Source organism: Lissotriton vulgaris, chromosome 8, assembly GCF_964263255.1.
Source record: "Lissotriton vulgaris chromosome 8, aLisVul1.2, whole genome shotgun sequence".
Lineage (NCBI taxonomy): Eukaryota > Metazoa > Chordata > Amphibia > Caudata > Salamandridae > Lissotriton > Lissotriton vulgaris.
In genome coordinates, this window is record NC_141696.1 from 1,327,386,101 (window position 1) to 1,327,405,993 (window position 19,893).

Genomic DNA, 19,893 nt, shown 5'->3' on the forward strand with positions numbered 1-19,893 from the left:
TACTTGCTTGTATCTTTATAGATTCACATGTCTGAGTCCGGTAATATTTGAAGTTAGCAGTGTACACACTTTTAATACATCATTTAATACATCAGTGCTAAAATAGTAAATTATTCGCAGCGTAAATACCAAGGTGGATCCACTAAGGCGGATATGAAAGCATCTCCACTCTCAGTGGGCTATAAGAAAAACTTACTTACCTGCAGTAATGATCTTTCTAGCGGATACTCTATCTGTCTGCAGATTCCTCACCCGTATAACAACCTCAGGCACCAAAACTTTAAAGCTCTCAAGTCCCCAGGAGGGGGCTCCAGTCTTGGTAAGCGCCAGAAGTGAACACAGGCAGTATCACCAAAATCAGAAGGAATCCACCTCCGCGCAATGACATTGGTTTCCATCGACATTTGCAAAGCCTTCGAGGCGAGAGGACAAGTAGACATTGTTCTAAAAGTGCAACCAAAAGATATGATTTGAGATCTTCAACTTTCCCACTTTTTCTTCTGTAGATTCCTCACCTATAGAAGAGATTCAATAGCAATACGCTACCCAGGAGGCGGGTTCATGGATGGTTAGACGACAACATTTTGATGAACAAACCTGGCAAAATGTCTGTCCCTGTGCACCTCTGAGTCCAGGCAGTAGTGTTTTTTGCAAAGGTGTGAAAGGACACCCACGTTACTGTCTTACAAATTTCAACAGTTGGTACCCCCTCTGGTAAATGTAGAAGTTGTCAACTTAGCCCTGGTTAAATGGGCTCTGATCCCTTCTTGAGGATCTTTCTTGGCTAAGGCATAACAGCTCTCGATGCAGAGGATGGTCCTTCATGAGAGAGTCCTCTTTTGCACCCCCTTACCTTTTTTGGCACCACAGTACCAGACAAAGAGCTGTTCATCTAATCGAAAATCCTTGGTGCGGTCCAGGTAGTAATTAACCACCTGCCTGGAATCCAACTGATGCGACCGTTTCGTAGGATGGGGTAGGGTAGAAAGTCTAAAGAGTGACAGATTGACCAAGATGGACAGGGGTCACCACCTTAAGAAGGAAAGTAGCCCTGGTTCGCAACACCAACTTATACGGATAGAAAGAAGTGAAAGAAGGGCAACAGCTAAGGGCTTGCAGCTCACTAACCCTTCTAGTAGAAGTCATGGCAACCAAACACACAGTTTTCAAAGTTAACATTTTTAGAGTACAACTATGAAGGGACTCAGACGGAGTCCCCATCAAAATGTTGAGAACCAAATTCAAGTCCCACTGGGGAACCACAAAAGGAGTCTGACTATACAAGTTTGTTAAACCTTTGAGAAAATGCATAACAATAAGGGACAGCTAGTCCAGCAGACAGAGAAATGCAGACAAATCAGACAGATACCCCTTCATAGTGCCAATTACACAACCCCTCTGAGCAAGGAAAAGTGCATATTTGAAAACCTGTGACAGCTTGGCCTTCAAGGGGTCCACATCATTGTCTACAGACCACACAACTAAATTGCCCCATCTGCCGGAGTAAGCCGACTTAGTGGAGGAGTGACATGCTGACAAGATTATGTTAACTTCCTCCAGTGGCAGCTGCAAGGAGCTCAATTGTCCCCACTCAATCTTCAAGAATGTAAGTGGAGGTCTCGGAGACTGAGGTGCAGAACTGTTCCCCCGACTGAGAGAGAAGATCCAGTCTGAGGGGAGGCGAAGCAGGGAACATGTGGAGAAGCACAGAAAGTCTGCCTACCACACCCTTCTTGTCCAATCCGGGGCAAGGGGAATGTATTGGCCCCAGTCATGGTGAATCTTCCTGAGAATTAGAGTAAGGGTGACGTGTAAAGCAGCAGGAAGTTCTACCTCAACTGAAAAGCATCTCCAAGGCTTCCTTCAACAGATGCTAGGGGGCGCAGAACTGCTAGCAATGCTCTTTCTCCATGTAGACGAACAAGTCCACCTGAGGAATGCCCCCAATGGTTGAAGATGCCCTAGACTACCTTTTGTATAAGACGCCATGTGTGATCAGCAAGGTATTGCCAGTTCAGGCTGTTAGTTCTGATATTCAGAGACCCTTCTTGGTGATTGGCGGTGAGCCAGATCTCTTAGCTTTGTGCCAAAGACCACACCCTCAACGCTTCCAGAAAAAGGAGGTGAGACCGTACTCCCCCTTGTTTGTTCACACAGTACATCACTGTTGTGCTGTCCATCTAGATATGGATAGACAACCTCGGATGGAGCGGAGGAAGGCTTTAAGCACCAGCTGAATCACCTGCAGTTCTAGCAGGTTGATGTGAAGAGTCTGAGGCCTCTGATCTCCAGATCCTCTTGTTGGGCACTCCACCCTAGGGCGGAGGCATCTGCCACTACTGTTGTCCTAGTTGGAGGGTGAGTGAAGGCCATTCCGCAGCAAAGGATTACCTTGTTCCTCCACCAAGCCACCTACGCTGCAGCGCTCAGGGGGATTATGAAGGAATCTTACAGGCCCCCCCTGTACTAGAGCCATTGCCTGAGGAGGCACCGTTGCAGGGCCCTCATGTGCCAATGTGTAATATACTACCAACCCTTCTAGGACCAGTCAGGCTTCATTTGTTAAACCTTCGCCGAACCATGCATAGCTGTGGCTTCAAGTAGTCAGACTTCAGCAAAGGAACAAGTGTGAACCATTTAAAAAAGGCATCAAAACAACTGAAGAAAGAAACATGAAGCCCAAGACCTCCAACACCAATATATGAAAATAAGTAATATTTTAAAGAATTTATGTAAACCAAAACGAAAAAGATGCACTGGAGTGTGTCAAATATATATATTTTACAAGGAACAAGAAATCAAGACTTTCACTTAATCGTGAAGAAACATTGGCAAATTCAAATATTTTGACACTCAAACTTTTTCAAGAAAAATTGGGTCAAAGTTGAATGCAGTTTTTTAGAATTACTTTGGACGACCAACTCCGACAGGGAGCCAGTCAAGGGGACCAGAAAGGTCCAAAGAAACAGTTATCTCGACAAGAAAAGCAGTCTTCAGTCCACTTCCAATGTCAGTGGTTCCTTGCATTGCCTTATATGGAGTGGTCCTGATGCAAAGGACACAGGATGCTGAAGATGCTTAAGGATACTGAAGATGTTGTGCTATCGATGGGGGCCTTCCTGGGGCCACCCCTCGATCCAAGGTCCTAAAGGGGAGGCTTTGGCCACAGGGTTTGACGTCCCCCAAACTCCTCTTGGGTCCAGCAACCGTCCAGTTTCCACTGACCTCAAGGTCACCAGGCACAACATAACCAGGGGTTCCGTTGTTTTGGCGATATCTCTACTTCTAGGCGACTGACTAAGCTGCACTCCGACGACTTTCCTGGGTCCAGCAGACTAAGATGCAACTTTTAAACATTGGGTCACGGTCTCCAGAGTTGCACTGTGGCGAGGAGCACCGATCCAGTGATCTGGGATACCAACTCACCCCGGAAGCTTCTTTAGCTTTTGTACACCCTGTGCTGCAAACAAGAAGTCAGCTAAGATACTTCTAGAGTCTCTGCTTCTACCTGGGCTCAGGGAACAACCTCTCCACGAGCAGGACCCAGTAGGTACAGTCCTTTCCTTTGCTAGCCCAAGGAGAAGCAGGTGCAGTCCAACTTTAGGGCAGGTTCAACCTCTTCTTTGCCAGTTCCATGGTCAGCAGGCAATCCTTCTTTGGTCCTCTTCTCTAGTCAAAGCCAGTTCCGAGTTCTGGGGTGCCTCTTTTATGTCCAGAAAATGTCCTTAGGGAAGGTTTCTGACACTAGCCAATGGCTACCTTGATTCTTCCCACCTGATGAAAATTTCCTGTGAAGTGTGGCATCTAGCTATTTCAGAGTGCTCTATTCTGTCCACTCACAAGGTGCATGAACCTGTCTCGGTGTGTAGTTTGGTTGCCCACCTAAAGAGCATGGCTACCTATGAGATACACAACAATGGGAAAACCGGTCTGGCAACTGTTTTCCCTTGCTGTTCCCTCTCCCAGCCTGTGACCCTAAGCAACAGGGCAGCTTCTCCTATGTGTGTGCACCACTTGGTGGCTTCTCCCTTTGAGGCTCGTCTTTTGCGCCAATGCCCCATGCAGCTTCCTGCCAGGAGGAGGTAACACCTCCTCCAGTGGCATGCTTCTATTTTTTCTTCCTGGCAGTCTTTCACATGTCTCTCTCAGGAGAGTAGAAGGCTGTCTGGAGGGACAGTCCTTGAGTGCATCCGTAAACAGGCATTGGAAACCTAGGGCAACCAATGTGGCAAGTTGCTAAAGTTGTTCTTTGTGCCTCAGTGACTTTAAATTCGATTTCACAATTAAATTGGATTTAATGCATTGTTTCTTTTTGATACCCCCTCAGTAGCCCCAATCAGAAGTTAGCAGGGCTCAAGTGCCAGCGTATAACTCTGTACTTGCAAATGAGGCATCTCTCACACTAAAAATGTCAAGTTGGGTTTTTTACTGTCAGTACCTGTAAAACACAGGGTCTGCTTTGTGATATAGTGCACCTTGCCTTAGGACTCAAGAGTCCTGCTGTAGGGGTGGCATATATATATTACAAGGGTAGTTTTGGGTCTTTGTCATTACCTTAAATGACAAAGTTGAGTTAGCAGTTAACAGTGCTCCACCAGTTTGCAGTGGCAGCCTGAGAGACATATTTTACCTTGTCATGCTCGAGGTGGCACAACTAGTGCTGCAGGCTGTGAGTGAAACTTTGACTAAAAGGCCCTAGGTAATCCGGTACCATGTGTTAAGGGATTACAAGTAAGTTAAGCTGTATTAATTAGGTTAGATCCCAGTGCAGAGTCCGCATATGCCAGCGGTCATGTGTTACCAGCATTATGCAGGATACCACGAGGCCCAGCAATCTCAGAGTCAGTCTGACTGAAACCCAGGATAGAGGCTGAAACATCAAAATCACAGCCTGAATATCCTGGACTTGACGCTCCAAAGGATAGGCCCAAAACTGCATTGCGTACAGAAAGTATGAATTCGGAAAGTTGACAGTGAACCCCAGTGAATGAGGGAGGTTTGCCATAGTTTGGAGGTGGGAGATGACTGCCTGGTGTGAGCCCACATTCAGCAGCCAGTCGTAGAGGTAGGTAAAGACAGGAACCGTTGAACTCCACAGATGTGCTGTAATTACTGCCATCACCTTAGTGAACACCCAAGGGACAGTGGCAAGGCCAAAAGGGAGCACAGTGTACTGAAAATGCTTACGGCCCACCGTGAACCGAAGATAACACTTTTGGATAGGCAAGAACAGGATGGGGAAGTAGGCGTCCTAAAAGTCCAGTCCTACCATCCAGTCTCCATGATTGATGGCACCCAGAACCTGAGCTAAGGTGAGCATCTTGAATTTCTCCTTCTTCATGAAAAAGTTGAGAGGGTGCAGGTCTAAAATAGGGCAAAAGCTTCTGTCCTTCTTGGGCACCAGAAAGTAGTGGGAACAGCAACTATGACCTACTTCTGATGCAGGCACCATCTCAATGGCTCCTTTGGCCAAAAGAGTCTGTCTGTCCTTCACCAGCCAGTCTAAGGATAGTGGCATGGGTGGCAGGGTTTTTAAGAAAGGGACTGCATCAACACTGCTGAACAATTTGAAATACTCACTTGTCCAAAGTTGTGTACTGCCAGCAGGGCAGCTGATATCAGATCCTGTCGCCAATAAGGTGCTTGTGATGGTAAAAGGGGGAACTAAATGGGTTATGAGGCTGCGGCTGTTGGGAAGTCGAAGGACTGGGTCGATCTCTATGATCCACATGATATTATTGGGCACCTCAGAATCACTGAGAACCAGGATGCACTGTATATATATTAATCACAAAGGCACTCTGGAGAGAAATTTATAAGATTAGAACTCTAAAAACTATAGCACACAATGTATAACACATTTGTAGAGGTTTAACTAGAGTTTATTTGCTGTTAAACCATTTTCAGTAAGACCAACAATGAATATAAAAGGTGCTCTTTGAAACGGCACAGTGAAAGTGATGTGTGACATTCATGAAATAAAAGTATGTTGGTGATCAATTACAAGACAAACAATACAGTGATCCCTGTTGACGAAGCAGTATGACACTTTCAAAACTGATGACTACATGATTTTTAAGTACAGGTTGAATACTACTGGAATTTACTGACAACACAGAAGTACATTGACATTTCGACCAACAAATTGATTTGTTATTGGGTCTTCATCAAGAAAAGGAGAGGTAGCTAACTTCCCAAATGTGGAACAAACCACACATAAGGTCTCTAGGTTGTGGGGGACTCACGCACATAACCATCTGGAGCCGCTCCCAAATCATTTATGTCAAAAGTACTTTACATAATTTTTTGTTTTTGCTTTGGTTCAGGCAGCCAAAGGTGAATCGGAGACACAGATGCCGAAAGCCAGAGGAACAGATCCAGGACCCTGAGGTCCTATGTGTGATTGCCACGAAGGGCAACGTAAGGTCCAGGACCTCATCCGCCTTCCTCACCACCATAGCAAAGGAACTCCCTTCCTCCATGCTACTCTAGTAGGAAGGACTAGGCCAATGTCTGGGAAGGTGTCCACACCACTCTCATCTGCCAGTTTTTCATACTAGTTTTCTTCAGGTTCATCTAGAGGGTTGTGGTAGCTGTTAGAACTGGCTATTTCTGGTAGGCTAAGGCTGACGCCAAAGCCAGGCAGAAACCACCATTCTAGTCAGGGCAAGGAAGTCACCCGCCAAGATAACCCCTGCTCACCCCCTTGGTAGCTTGGCACAAGCAGTAAGGCTAAACTCGGAGGCACTGTGTAAAGCATTTGCGCCAGCACACAACAGCAACAACATACTAGGCACACCACAAAAGGATCTCCACACAAGGTTATTTATAAAATAACTTTTGTATTGTAAAAACACATCAGATAGTATCACACATGTACATTGTGCCAACTGGCACGGGCAATATTCACAAGGGATTATGTACAGGACATGGCCACATGGGCCACTGTCAGAATCAGAAATAGCAGAAATTAGAATATAGGATATAAAATCACTTCTAGAACTTAGAATAAGTATAGCACAAGATAACAGTTAGAAATCACATCCAGTAACTACTGGGAACAGGTACCAGGACCTCACTAGGTCCACCCGTACTAAAAAGAACAACCACCTAAGAATAAAATACATTTAGGGGTATAAACCAGAACACATTACCCATGATACATAAAACACATTCAGAGGAGTAGTAAAGAGAAACACATGATGCATAAACCTACACATTCAGCGGTGTTAAGAACAAAGCACATGATGCAATAAAATACATTCAGAGGTGCAGCGAAAGAAGACATATGATGCCTAAAACATTCAGAGGTGCAGCGCAGGGAAAGAAAGGAAGACACATGATGCCTAAAAACATTCAGAGGTGCCAGAACAATACAATAGCGCAAAAATCACATGATGCCAAAAATATTCAGAGATGCAGGAATAACACATGATGCTAGAAAACACATTCAGAGGTGCAATAACCATACAATTGAGCAAAACTTACATAAGCCACCCTCTGTGGCAGTCCCTAGGCCAACTGGCCTTGTTGGGGCTCAGACGCCCTGTGTCCAAATGTCAGGGCGCGCTGCCAAGCAGCGCCAGTCCAAGAAAAGAAAGCCTAAACGTAGCAGCTGGCACTAAGTGCTGCACAGCTGTGAAGGCCTGGCACCACTGTGCCCTCTCTGTCCCACACAGGGACTCTCTCCTTAAATGGCGCCTAAACGGTGCAGCTGCCCACTAATTGCTGGGCAGCTGGAGAATCATGAAAAACTGTGGCAGGGCCTTCAGTAGCCCCTCTGGCGAATTGCGCCACAAATGGTGGAGCCACACAGGCTCTGGCATAACACATGATCCAACGTTGGAGCCACTCAGGCTCTAAAAACACTGGTGTCCCCCAAGAGCCTCACTGGGCTCTACACATCATGGGGGCGGTGAGCCCATCTGGACTCTACACAAGGAAATGCCCAATCGTTGGAGTCCCACTCGGGGGACTCAAGAGATAATGGCCCCCAAACGTTAGAGCCATCTGGCTCTTAACCAAATATAATGCCCCCTGAGCCTCATGGGCTCTCAAAATGGTTGTGGCGCGCTGAGAGCCCCTCTGGGCTCTCAAACCAAATATGCCGCCGGAGCCTCGGGGGCTCTAAACACTGAGGTCTCGCTGGGGCCTCTCAGCGCCCCTCCGAAAAGAAGCCTGCTCCACCTGTGGGGGGGCGGGAACTGGCATTGTGCCCCGACGCCCCTCTCCCCTTCTCAGCCACTCACCGGGTCTCCTCAGTGCAGGCACGGCTCTCCGCGGCTCCCAGCACACGGGCCAATCCGGTCGCGGCTCCTGGACGAGCCCCTCTCGATGCCACAGCCTCTTCTTCCCGGGGCTCCCTCAGCACACGGGAGCCCCGCAACGGGCCACGCTTACTCCTCTCTTCCCAGGGCTCCCTCCAGATCACGGGGGCCCCGGGCGACCATCACCACTCTCCAGCTCTTCTCCCGGCCGCACTTCCTCTCCATGGCAGGCCCCGCCTTCGTAACGGCCGGGCCTGCCTGTCTTCCGGTTTTCGAGGGCCGCCAATGGCAGCGCGGCCCTCGCCGAGGAGGCGGGCGCAGCGCCTCGGATCTCCGGGCCGGCGGCGGTGATTCCACGAGGGCAATGCCGGGTGGGCACCGGCCTCCAATAATTAAATAAAAACGGGGTGGCACCCGTAAATAAAAATATAACAATAGCGGGCATAAAGCAGGGTGGCACCTGCAAAACCCCACGCAAAATGCATGATAGCGACACGCTCGCTACGGGTCCAAAATAAAGCGCTCTCAAGCGCTAGTAGACAAAATAAAGCGCTTCCATCGAGCTGAGGGCACTGGTAGCACCCACAAGCCCCTTGAAGGGACCCCTATAGCAAGAAGGGTCCACAGAAGTTCCTCAGAGGATGCAGCAAGTCCTGGGGGGATAGAAAGAAGGTCCAAAGGGATCCCAGGGCAAAGCAAAGTCCCCCCATCAGCCCAGGCAAGGCAGAGGGGTCCCCCAGAAGTCCTCTAGGCATCCAGGGGCTGGGCAGCGCCCGCCCCTGGTAGATTCAAGTCAGAAACAAGAACAAATTGGAAGGGGACACAGCCCCTTCTTATACTGAGAAAAGTCTTAGAAGTCTTTGTGCAGGCAGTGTGAGAACCAGCTAGGGCTGGTTATAGGGAAGTCCCTTCAGTATCAGGGACAGAGGTGACAGTCGCCCAGCGGGGGGATGGAGCCAGCATTGTGGTCAGGCAGGCACAGCCCTTCACTATCAGGTGCCATCTCCTCCCACTTCTCTGGCAGCAGATGCTGCCTTTCATCCATGGGCTGACTCAGACAACCTCCTGGGCTCTCCAGCCCCTGTCACCCTCAAACCAGACAGTCAATCCACAAGCAGACCCAGGCACTCCTGACCCAGGTTCACCAGCAAATCACACGCCAGACACAAATTACACAAATATGCCAACTTCTAAAAGTGGCACTTCTAGACTAGACACAATCATGCCGCATATACCATTTCGCAGCATTCAGTCTCACGAGTTCTCTCATACCAAACTCGCCCCTGCACTCCCCACACATCAGGAACTACCATGGGCATACATATTCCCCATTCATTCCTATGGGAGGGCAGGTCACTCACCACACATACACAGAGAGCTCAAGCACTTTACACTGTACCACAATGAAAAAGTGCGCAGAGGCCTAAAATCACCAACACCAGGTCACAGAAACAGGCTAGGAAAAAGCAAAAAGTCTCGGGGTGAACCTGCCTAAAGGGCCGGGTCCAACACAACCCCCTTCCAGCCAAAACGCAGGGTTGACCAATCACTCCACTGATGGGCTTCACTGCTTTGGGCGACAAAACAAGGACACGGGCCAGCACGGCAGGGACACCCTCCGGTTTTTCGCCACTCTGAACCTACATGGTTTCCTCCAAACCAGAACTCTCTGACACAACTAGGATACCCCACTGGTACTCCCTAGTCATCCATGGCCAAGACCAGGCCCTAGGCCATCCAAATATCACAGGTCCTAACCAATCCACAGAGCGGGGGCAGTAACCCCTGGCACAAAATAGCCACGCTCCACTCTCTCTCTCAGTGTAGCTACAACTACCACTGATCCAACAACGTAGGGTCCACACCCCCAGGATGACCAGAGGTCACGGGCAAGAATGCCCCACCCTACCTCTACTTCTGGGTTCCCGCACCCTCACAGAGAAGCACTCACCAGAACACAATTCTCCTACCAGATCAGGACCTCACTCCATCACTGGTCTACCACCTGTAAACTATTTCACTTCAGAGGTACAAAGCACACAGCACAGTCCCTCTTCAAGCAGGTGGGGGGACACAGCACACAGCAAAGTCCCCTTTCCTCTACCTTAGTGGAAACAACAAACTGCAGGTGAGCCCCAGATCACACAGCAAGGGCAGCCCCCTCAGTCTCTTCAGCTGATCCACTTTGGCAGAGATTCCTCTTGACCTAGAAGTTTCCTAATCTCCCAACCTAAGATCTAAACCCTCAGGTTGCACCGGGGTCAGAAGTAAGGACACCGTCCCTCTGCACCCCCTTCCAGTTCCATGACTACAGACCCAGTATGTCTCAGGCTAGACAGAGCAAACGCCAGCGGCGTATCAGCGACACACTCTCCTCCAGTACTCCCCATCACATGGTAATTCTCAGTATGTCCCAGGCTAGACAGAGCACACGCCAGCGGCGTATCAGTGACACACTTTCCTTCAGTACTCCTTCCAGGTCAGGCCACAACCCCATCCTGGCTTTCCCCCCTCCTCGGGGAACGACCTCCAGAGGCCCCACAAATGGTCAAGCACTCTAGACGGTCAAATGCTCAGCGAGCCAGGACTTCTGCACCCTCCACTTAGGAGCGGTACTGCCCAACACTAGGACCACCGAAGTTCTGGTTACAGACACTCCCCGTCCTCTAGACACAGGAAGATCCTCCTCAAATGACCTATGTACAGCTTAGGCCCCTGACCTGGCGCTCCCTTAGGGAACCCTCCAGGCCCTGAGATAGGGTTTCAGGCCAACGTGGGACACACTCACTCCGCCTCCACTGAGACAGGGCGTGAGCCCCTACACCCCTACCATACTACTGAGACCTAGCTGGGTTACACATGAACCTCTTCCCCATCACAGGATCAACAGATACACAAGCCACTCCTTTTAGAATCACATCCTAATGCCTCTGCAAGACATCTATTCAGAAAATGGGGTGGTGATGAACAGAGTGTCTGAATTAAGCAGACCACTCTTACCCAGTCCAAAGATCAGGGCTTGATCCAACACCGTTATTTAGCTAACTGCACCATCCCAGCTCAGAACCTGGCTATATGCAAATCAGTCTGTCCCTGGCCCAGTGCATCATGGGAACAGGGCCGACTAAACTACCAAGCCAATTCTTCACCTGAAAGGAGACAAACGTCCGGGGACCGGTTTCTGGCATTTCAGCCGTCGTCGGCCCGGCTTGCTTGAATCCTGATGGTGCAGTGAGCAAGGGACTCATGTCTGAGTATACCCTGGCACACCTATAGTGGCCAAAACTCAGATGTGAGTCCCTTCCTTATTGCACCATCAGGATTCAAGCAAGCTGGGCAGAAGACGGATGAAATGCCAGAAACCGGTCCCCGGAAGCTTGTTTCCTTCCCAGTAAAAGAATTGGCTTGGTAGTTTGGTCTGCCCTGTTCCCATGATGCACTGGGCCAGGGTCAGACTAATTTACATGTAGCCGGGTTCTGAGCTGGGATGGTGCAGTGAGCTAAAAAACGGTGATGGATCAAGCCCTGATCTTTGGACTGGGTAAGAGTGGTCTGCTTAATTCAGACACTCTGTTCATCACCACCCCCTTTTCTGAATCGTTTTTGTCCACCATAAGCGTGGAAGGGTATACTCAGATGTGAGTCCCTTGCTCATTGCACCATCAGGATTTAAGCAAGCCGGGCCGAAGACGGCTGAAATGCCAGAAACCGGTCCCCGGAAGCTTGTTTCCTTCCCAGTATAAGAATTGGCTTGGTAGTTTGGTCTGCCCTGTTCCCATGATGCACTGGGCCAGGGTCAGACTAATTTGCATGTAGCCGGGTTCTGAGCTGGGATTGTGCAGTGAGCTAAAAAACGGTGATGGATCAAGCCCTGATCTTTGGACTGGGTAAGAGTGGTCTGCTTAATTCAGACACTGTTCATCACCACCCCCTTTTCTGAATCGTTTTTGTCCACCATAAGCGTGGAAGGGTATACTCAGATGTGAGTCCCTTGCTCATTGCACCATCAGGATTCAAGCAAGCCGGGCCGAAGACGGCTGAAATGCCAGAAACCGGTCCCCGGAAGCTTGTTTCCTTCCCAGTATAAGAATTAGCTTGGTAGTTTGGTCTGCCCTGTTCCCATGATGCACTGGGCCAGGGTCAGACTAATTTGCATGTAGCCGGGTTCTGAGCTGGGATGGTGCAGTGAGCTAAAAAACGGTAATGGATCAAGCCCTGATCTTTGGACTGGGTAAGAGTGGTCTGCTTAATTCAGACACTTTGTTCATCACCTCCCCCTTTTCTGAATCTGCAAGACATCTAGCACACCGCCAGACATCCACCTTCTTGTCCAGTGCCTCTGCAGGTCCTCCTGCACACCACCAGAGGTACACCTCACGTGCAAGCTCCTTAAAAAAAACCTCACACCAACTCCTCCAGTTCAAGACACCACTCATCCACACACTCCCCCTCCAGACTGGTGAGACAGTTCCTCACTGCCTCTGACTCTCAACCTGTACCCCTCTTACTGAGTACCAGGCACCATACTCTGGGAACTGGGAATGGGACTTCACGCACACTGGACACATTTAAGCTGCCACCACTGGATCCTACCATACTGGGGAATCCAGAAACACACACTACACTCAGGGGATAACCACCCTCCGAAGCTAGTCATTTCTCCTCCACACTCCCTCTCTTCCATCTACCCACACAGGAACAGGAACAGTGATTGGGCACTGGACCCAGCAAGGGATTCCTAATCTATGGGAACCTCCCCCTCTACTGGCGTTCCGCCCTGTCAATTTCTCTCATCTGCCACTAAACATAAAGCGCAGGAACACATTTGAAAATGACACTCTAGAGGAAAAACAAAAATCAAAAACAATAATCCCAAACATGTGACTATCTAAAAAAAAAACTTGCAGAGTTTTGTAATGTAGCCAGCTGTCGCTGTGGCACTGCGCAAACACAAGTCCAAATCCGCACCGCTGACCAACAATGTTAGAACTGGCTATTTCTGGTAAGCTAAGGCTGACGCCAAAGCCAGGCAGAAACCACCATTCTAGTCAGGGCAAGGAAGTCACACGCCAAGATAACCCCTGCTCACCCCCTTGGTAGCTTGGCACAAGCAGTAAGGCTAAACTCTGAGGCAATGTGTAAAGCATTTGCGCCAGCACACAATAGCAACAATATACTAGGCACACCACAAAAGGAACTCCACACAAGGTTATTTATAAAATAACTTTTGTATTGTAAAAACACATCAGATAGTATCACACATATACATTGTGCCAACTGGCACGGGCAATATTCACAAAGGATTATGTACAGGACAGGGCCACATGGGCCACTGTCAGAATCAGAAATAGCAGAAATTAGAATATAGGATATAAAATCACTTCTAGAACTTAGAATAAGTATAGCACAAGATAACAGTTAGAAATCACATCCAGTAACTACTGGGAACAGGTACCAGGACCTCACTAGGTCCACCAGTACTAAAAAGAACAACCACCTAAGAATAAAATACATTTAGGGGTATAAACCAGAAAGCATTACCCATGATGCATGAAACACATTCAGAGGAGTAGTAAAGAGAAACACATGATGCATAAACCTACACATTCAGCGGTGTTAAGAACAAATCACATGATGCAATAAAATACATTCAGAGGTGCAGCGCAAGAAGACATATGATGCCTAAAACATTCAGAGGTGCAGCGCAGGGAAAGAAAGGAAGACACATGATGCCTAAAAACATTCAGAGGTGCAGGAATAACACATGATGCTAGAAAACACATTCAGAGGTGCAATAACCATTCAATTGCGCAAAACTTACATAAGCCACCCTCTGTGGCAGTCCCTAGGCCAACTGGCCTTGTTGGGGCTCAGACGCCCTGTGTCCAAATGTCAGGGCGCGCTGCCAAGCAGCGCCAGTCCAAGAAAAGAAAGCCTAAACCTAGCAGCTGGCACTTAGTGCTGCACAGCTGTGAAGGCCTGGCACCACTGTGCCCTCTCTGTCCCACACAGGGACTCTCTCCTTAAATGGCGCCTAAACGGTGCAGCTGCCCACTAAATGCTGGGCAGCTGGAGAATCATGAAAAACTGTGGCAGGGCCTTCAGTAGCCCCTCTGGGGAATTGCACCACAAATGGTGGAGCCACACAGGCTCTGGCATAACACATGATCCAACGTTGGAGCCACTCAGGCTCTAAAAACACTGGTGTCCCCCAAGAGCCTCACTGGGCTCTACACATCATGGGGGCGGTGAGCCCCTGTGGACTCTACACAAGGAAATGCCCAATCGTTGGAGTCCCACTCGGGGGACTCAAGAGATAATGGCCCCCAAACGTTGGAGCCATCTGGCTCTTAACCAAATATAATGCCCCCTGAGCCTCATGGGCTCTCAAAATGGTTGTGGCGCCCTGAGAGCCCCTCGGGGCTCTCAAACCAAATATGCCCCCCGAGCCTCGGGGGCTCTAAACATTGAGGCCTCGCTGGGGCCTCTCAGCGCCCCTCCGAAAAGACGCATGCACCACCTGGGGGGGGTGGGGGGGGTCGGGCACCGGCAATGTGCCCGACTCCCCTCTCCCCTTCTCAGCCACTCACCGGGTCTCCTCAGTGCAGGCACGGCTCTCGGCGGCTCCCAGCAATACTCGGAGCACACGGGCCAATCCGGTCGCGGCTCCTGGACGAGCCCCTCTCGATGCCACAGCCTCTTCTTCCCGGGGCTCCCTCAGCACACGGGAGTCCCGCAACGAGCCACGCTTACTCCTCTCTTCCCGGGGCTCCCTCAAAATCACGGGGGCTCCGGGCGGCCATCACCACTCTCCGGCTTTTCTGCCGGCCGCACTTCCTCTCCATGGCAGGCCCTGCCTTCGTCACGGCCGGGCCTGCCTGTCTTCCGGTTTTCGAGGGCCACCAATGGCAGCGCGGCCCTCGCCGGGGAGGCGGGCGTAGCGCCTCGGATCGCCGGGCCGGCGGCGGTGATTCCACGAGGGCAATGCCGGGTGGGCACCGGCCTCCAATAATTAAATAAAAACGGGGTGGCACCCGTAAATAAAAATATAACAATAGCGGGCATAAAGCAGGGTGGCACCTGCAAAACCCCACGCAAAATGCGTGATAGTGACACGCTCTCTACGGGTCTAAAATAAAGCGCTCTCAAGCGCTAGGAGACAAAATAAAGCGCTTCCATCGCGCTGGGGGCAATGGTAGCACCCACAGGCCCCTAGAAGGGACCCCTATTACAAGAAGGGTCCACAGAAGTTCACCAGGGGATGCAGCAAGTCCTGGGGAGGATAGGAAGAAGGTCCTAAGGGATCCCAGGGCAAAGCAAAATCCCCCAATCAGCCCAGGCAAGGCAGAGGGGTCCCCCAGAAGTCCTCCAGGCATCCAGGGGCTGGGCAGCGCCCGCCCCTGGTAGATTCAAGTCAGAAACAAGAACAAATTGGAAGGGGACACAGCCCCTTCTTATACTGAGAAAAGTCTTTGAAGTCTTTGTGCAGGCAGTGTTAGAACCAGCTAGGACTGGTTATAGGGAAGTCCCTTCAGTATCAGGGACAGAGGTGACAGTCGCCCAGCGGGGGGGTGGAGCCAGCATTGTGGTCAGGCAGGCACAGCCCTTCACTATCAGGTGCCATCTCCTCCCACTTCCCTGGCAGCAGATGCTGCCTTTCATCCATGGGCTGACTCAGACAACCTCCTGGGCTCTCCAGCCCCTGTCACCCTCAAACCAGACAGTCAATCCACAAGCAGGCCCAGGCACTCCTGACCCAGGCTCACCAGCCAATCACACGCCAGACACAAATTACCCAAATATGCCAACTTCTAAAAGTGGCACTTCTAGACTAGACACAATCATGCCGCATATACCATTTCGCAGCATTCAGTCTCACGAGTTCTCTCATACCAAACTCGCCCCCGCACTCCCCACACATCAGGAACTACCAGGGGCATACATATTCCCAATTCATTCCTATGGGAGGGCAGGTCACTCATCACACATACACAGAGAGCTCAAGCACTTTACACTGCACCACAGTGAAAAAGTGCGCAGAGGCCTAAAATCACCAACACCAGGTCACAGAAACAGGCTAGGAAAAAGCAAAAAGTCTCGGGGTGAACCTGCCTAAAGGGCCGGGTCCAACAGTAGCCATAAGGATCTTCAGATCCTGCCCAATCATACTACTCCTTGGGCCGGTTGAAAACATCAGGCCCTGGCACTGAAGGTCAAGTTTTGGCCAGTCAACACTGGGTGACGCCGATCCACCTCCTTATTGGAGTCAAGCATAATGATGGGGTCATCGCTGTAGGGTGTTGGTGCTGCCAGGAACGACCCAACTGGACCAGGCTTCCTTGGAGGGTTGCGGTTGAGTGGTCAGAGCCGTTCAGGATCTAGAACCAGATCCAGGGGGTCCAACTGGCACCAAGGACGGATTCGCCAGTGGGAATCCTATAGGGGCACCAGTGGAACCCATGGGGCCAGAAAACACGCCAGAGGGGCTGTCCCTCTTAAAGATGAGGTGCATGGCCTCATACAATTCACACAACTGGGCGGGGGTTGTTCTGGCTCCAGAAAACTCAGTCAGGCCTTGAGTGGACACAGATGCAGGCTCAGCGTTAGAGTGGGGCCTAGAGTAAAATTGCTTCATCGCCTCGTCAAATGACTTGGACTGTTATGGTGAAGTTGAAGAGACTTTCTACTTCTTGGACTTCTTCAACTGCTTGTGGGACTTACCTGACAACTTTAAACACTATGACAAGCGCCTGGAACAGCTCCACAAACAGGACCGGAACCTTCCTCCAGACTGAGGCCTGGAACATTATGGAGGTGACGAGGAGTTGTAAGGAACACTCCTGCAGTGTCTTCAGCGACAGTCCTCACTGGCCTTGGAGTAGTGTCCCAGCACTAGGCACCAGAAACAAACCAGATGGCGGTCTGTCAAAGATATCTGACTGTGACAGGAACCACAGGGTTTAAAATACACTGTTTTTGGAGGACATTTTTACCACACTGGGAGGCATAGTCTCAAGAAAACTTGATGAAACGTCAAAAAAAGCTGCCCAAAAATCGGACAGAGGTAGCTCTCTCTGGATCTGTACTAATGGCATGAAAGGAAAAAAACTGATGTCAGTGCACTGGGGTGGTGGCTTTATAGGCACACCACATACATCTCTTCCGGTGTGGATGGTGCAGCCCAGGCGGAGCCGAAGGATGCAACCTGCCAAAGATGCAGAAGTGCAGCTTGGAAATTTCCGGATCCAGTCTGATACCTGGGTAATATTCTAGGATACTAAATCTGTGGCTAGAAGTCTTTATTAGATGCTAATTCTCAATATCCAGGAAATTAGGCCCTTTTGATAGATAATCTTATGGATCTGTGTGAGTGTACATTATTTAATTCTTTCAAACACTTGGCAGAGAACATCTTCAATCATTGGAGCTTGGCCTGGTTAGACAGTTTTCCACCATTGAGCGTGTTCAGTGTCAAAGTTTCTACGCACACAATTCCCTCCTAAAAGGTCATAAGGAGAAGAATTCCATCTGTCTAAGGACACTTCGGTTCTATATTCATTCCAGCTGCTACCAATCCTGCATGGAGCTCTGAGGAAATTCATGAAATACAAGTCTCAATTAATCTTAATATCCCTGGGTTGAATCGGGAGTGTGTGGCCCCCAGAGCTCCTCAGTCTGAGCATATAACTTCTGACCTAGCTACCCCTTCAGGACCTGGACAGGAAGAAGGACTTCCTGCCTCAGCAAGTAGGAGAGAACACTACACCCTCATCTCCACAATCTACACCTTCATGCATGGAGATTGATCAGCAACAGTTAACCTCTATTGAGATGCTAACTGAAGTAGTAGATGTTATTCTGGCAGCAAGATATCAATCCACATAGTCCAACTGTTGCAAATGGGTTCCGCCCATTTAGTACGACCATATTTTCTGATTTCAGATCACGCTGTTTTGGACCTTTATTGTGAAAGAGTTTCCTTATGAGTGTATCACTACCAGCAATTTCATGGTAAATTGGAGTGCATGAGTTTACCACTAGTGTTCACCTTTTAAGGTAAGGCCACAGTAATGAAGGTTAAAGGGCACTGGGCTAGTTACACATGAGGACGTGTGCACACGGGTATGTGCATGGGTGCAGGCTGAATGTGAGAGACTACAGTTGCAAGCAGTCTGGTATCTATACACAGGTAACCGGTCTGTTGCAGTTTAAAACTGAAAATCTGACCAGTCAAAACACCCCTTCTGACATGCTTAAAACTTCCTTTGAAATATTAATAAGTAATGTAATAATATGCAGGCCTTATTGTCAATAAAGGCAGGGTGCAGCTATGTAAGAGAAGGGCATGTAGGACTTAATGTCACACACGACTTCGCAGTCAAATATTCACAAAAAGGGAATCATTGGGCTACATTGTAACATTTATGACATGCTAAATATAGACTGGGAGCAGTGACAGAAAATACCTCCTACACTATTTTAAATCATAATTTAAAGTCTGCTTTTATGGTGAGGTTGGAATTTAAATGGTACTTTTAGAAAGTTTAGATTTTGATGTCCCAACCATTTGTGCCTTCTGCCAGTGTCCTGGGACCCACAACTGTGAATGGTTCTGCTGTTGGAGTTTTTCTATTGCTTCCAGACAGTAGTGCAAAAAGAGCTTTGTTGTGGGCAGGACGGGCCATCCAGCTAGGATGACTGGGGAGGGTTGTGCCCAGCCCTATTTACACTTCAAAAGGTTTTGCCTCCTGCACACACAAAGGCACCGAAAACCAGGCCTACCCTGCTTTTTTTTACACAATCCAGAGCACTACACAAATACAGAGCGGTTACAGGTTCACTGCCTTCAAACCGGGCCGATTCTAGCCCGTGTAGCTTTGCTGTCCCCATTTAAAGGCAAAACGTACATAAGTGATTTACCTCCTCATCACCTCTTAGAATTTATAAGCATTGAAAAAGTCATAATTATGGCGAATCACCTGTCGCCAGTCTCATTTCCTCTCTGATGTGCATGGCAACGAAATTTTGGATTGGACTAATTTGTGAATAAAAGTTGGTATGTGAAATCGACAGATCGAAATGTCTGTATTTGAGTAGTGCTCTGGATTGTGTAAAAGTGTTTCTATATGGAAACTCTGTTTCTATATACATCTGTATAAACTATTTAGGTGGCATAGTGTTGATTCATTTGAGAACACAAGACTTTTGTATTTTATGTACCCACCTTTGACTTTATTGGGATGTACTAGCAGTTTGCTTCGACCACTGCCATCTTGTTCTTTTTCTACCCTGCCTTTTGTCAATTCAGATAGTTTGGAGCCTTGACAGGGGGAAGGAAAGAACTTTTGAGGAACAGATGAGAGGGTAGAACAGGGAGTACCCCAACACAAATCTGGCACTCGGTATAAATATTAGACCTCTATAGCAACTCATCAGAACACTCCTGGATGTGTGAAAGATTCAGAAGAATGACCACCCTGCTGCCAAAGGACTGCCCTGCTGCCTTGCTGTCTGTAGAAGAAGAACTGGACCTGTTTGCTTTGCTCCCAGGCTACTAAGAATGACTCTAAGGGTCCTTTGGCTGACCTCCTGTGTGAGGTACAGTGACACAACAAGCTTCAGAGGC

General features: G+C 49.1%; 1 protein-coding gene across 3 annotated transcripts in view; it reads right to left on the bottom strand.

The window, feature by feature from the left end:
• Positions 1–19,893, bottom strand: part of DYNC2H1 (dynein cytoplasmic 2 heavy chain 1) — a 1,560,829-nt gene that overhangs the window by 274,641 nt on the left and 1,266,295 nt on the right. The gene's annotated exons all lie outside the window — the stretch shown is intronic.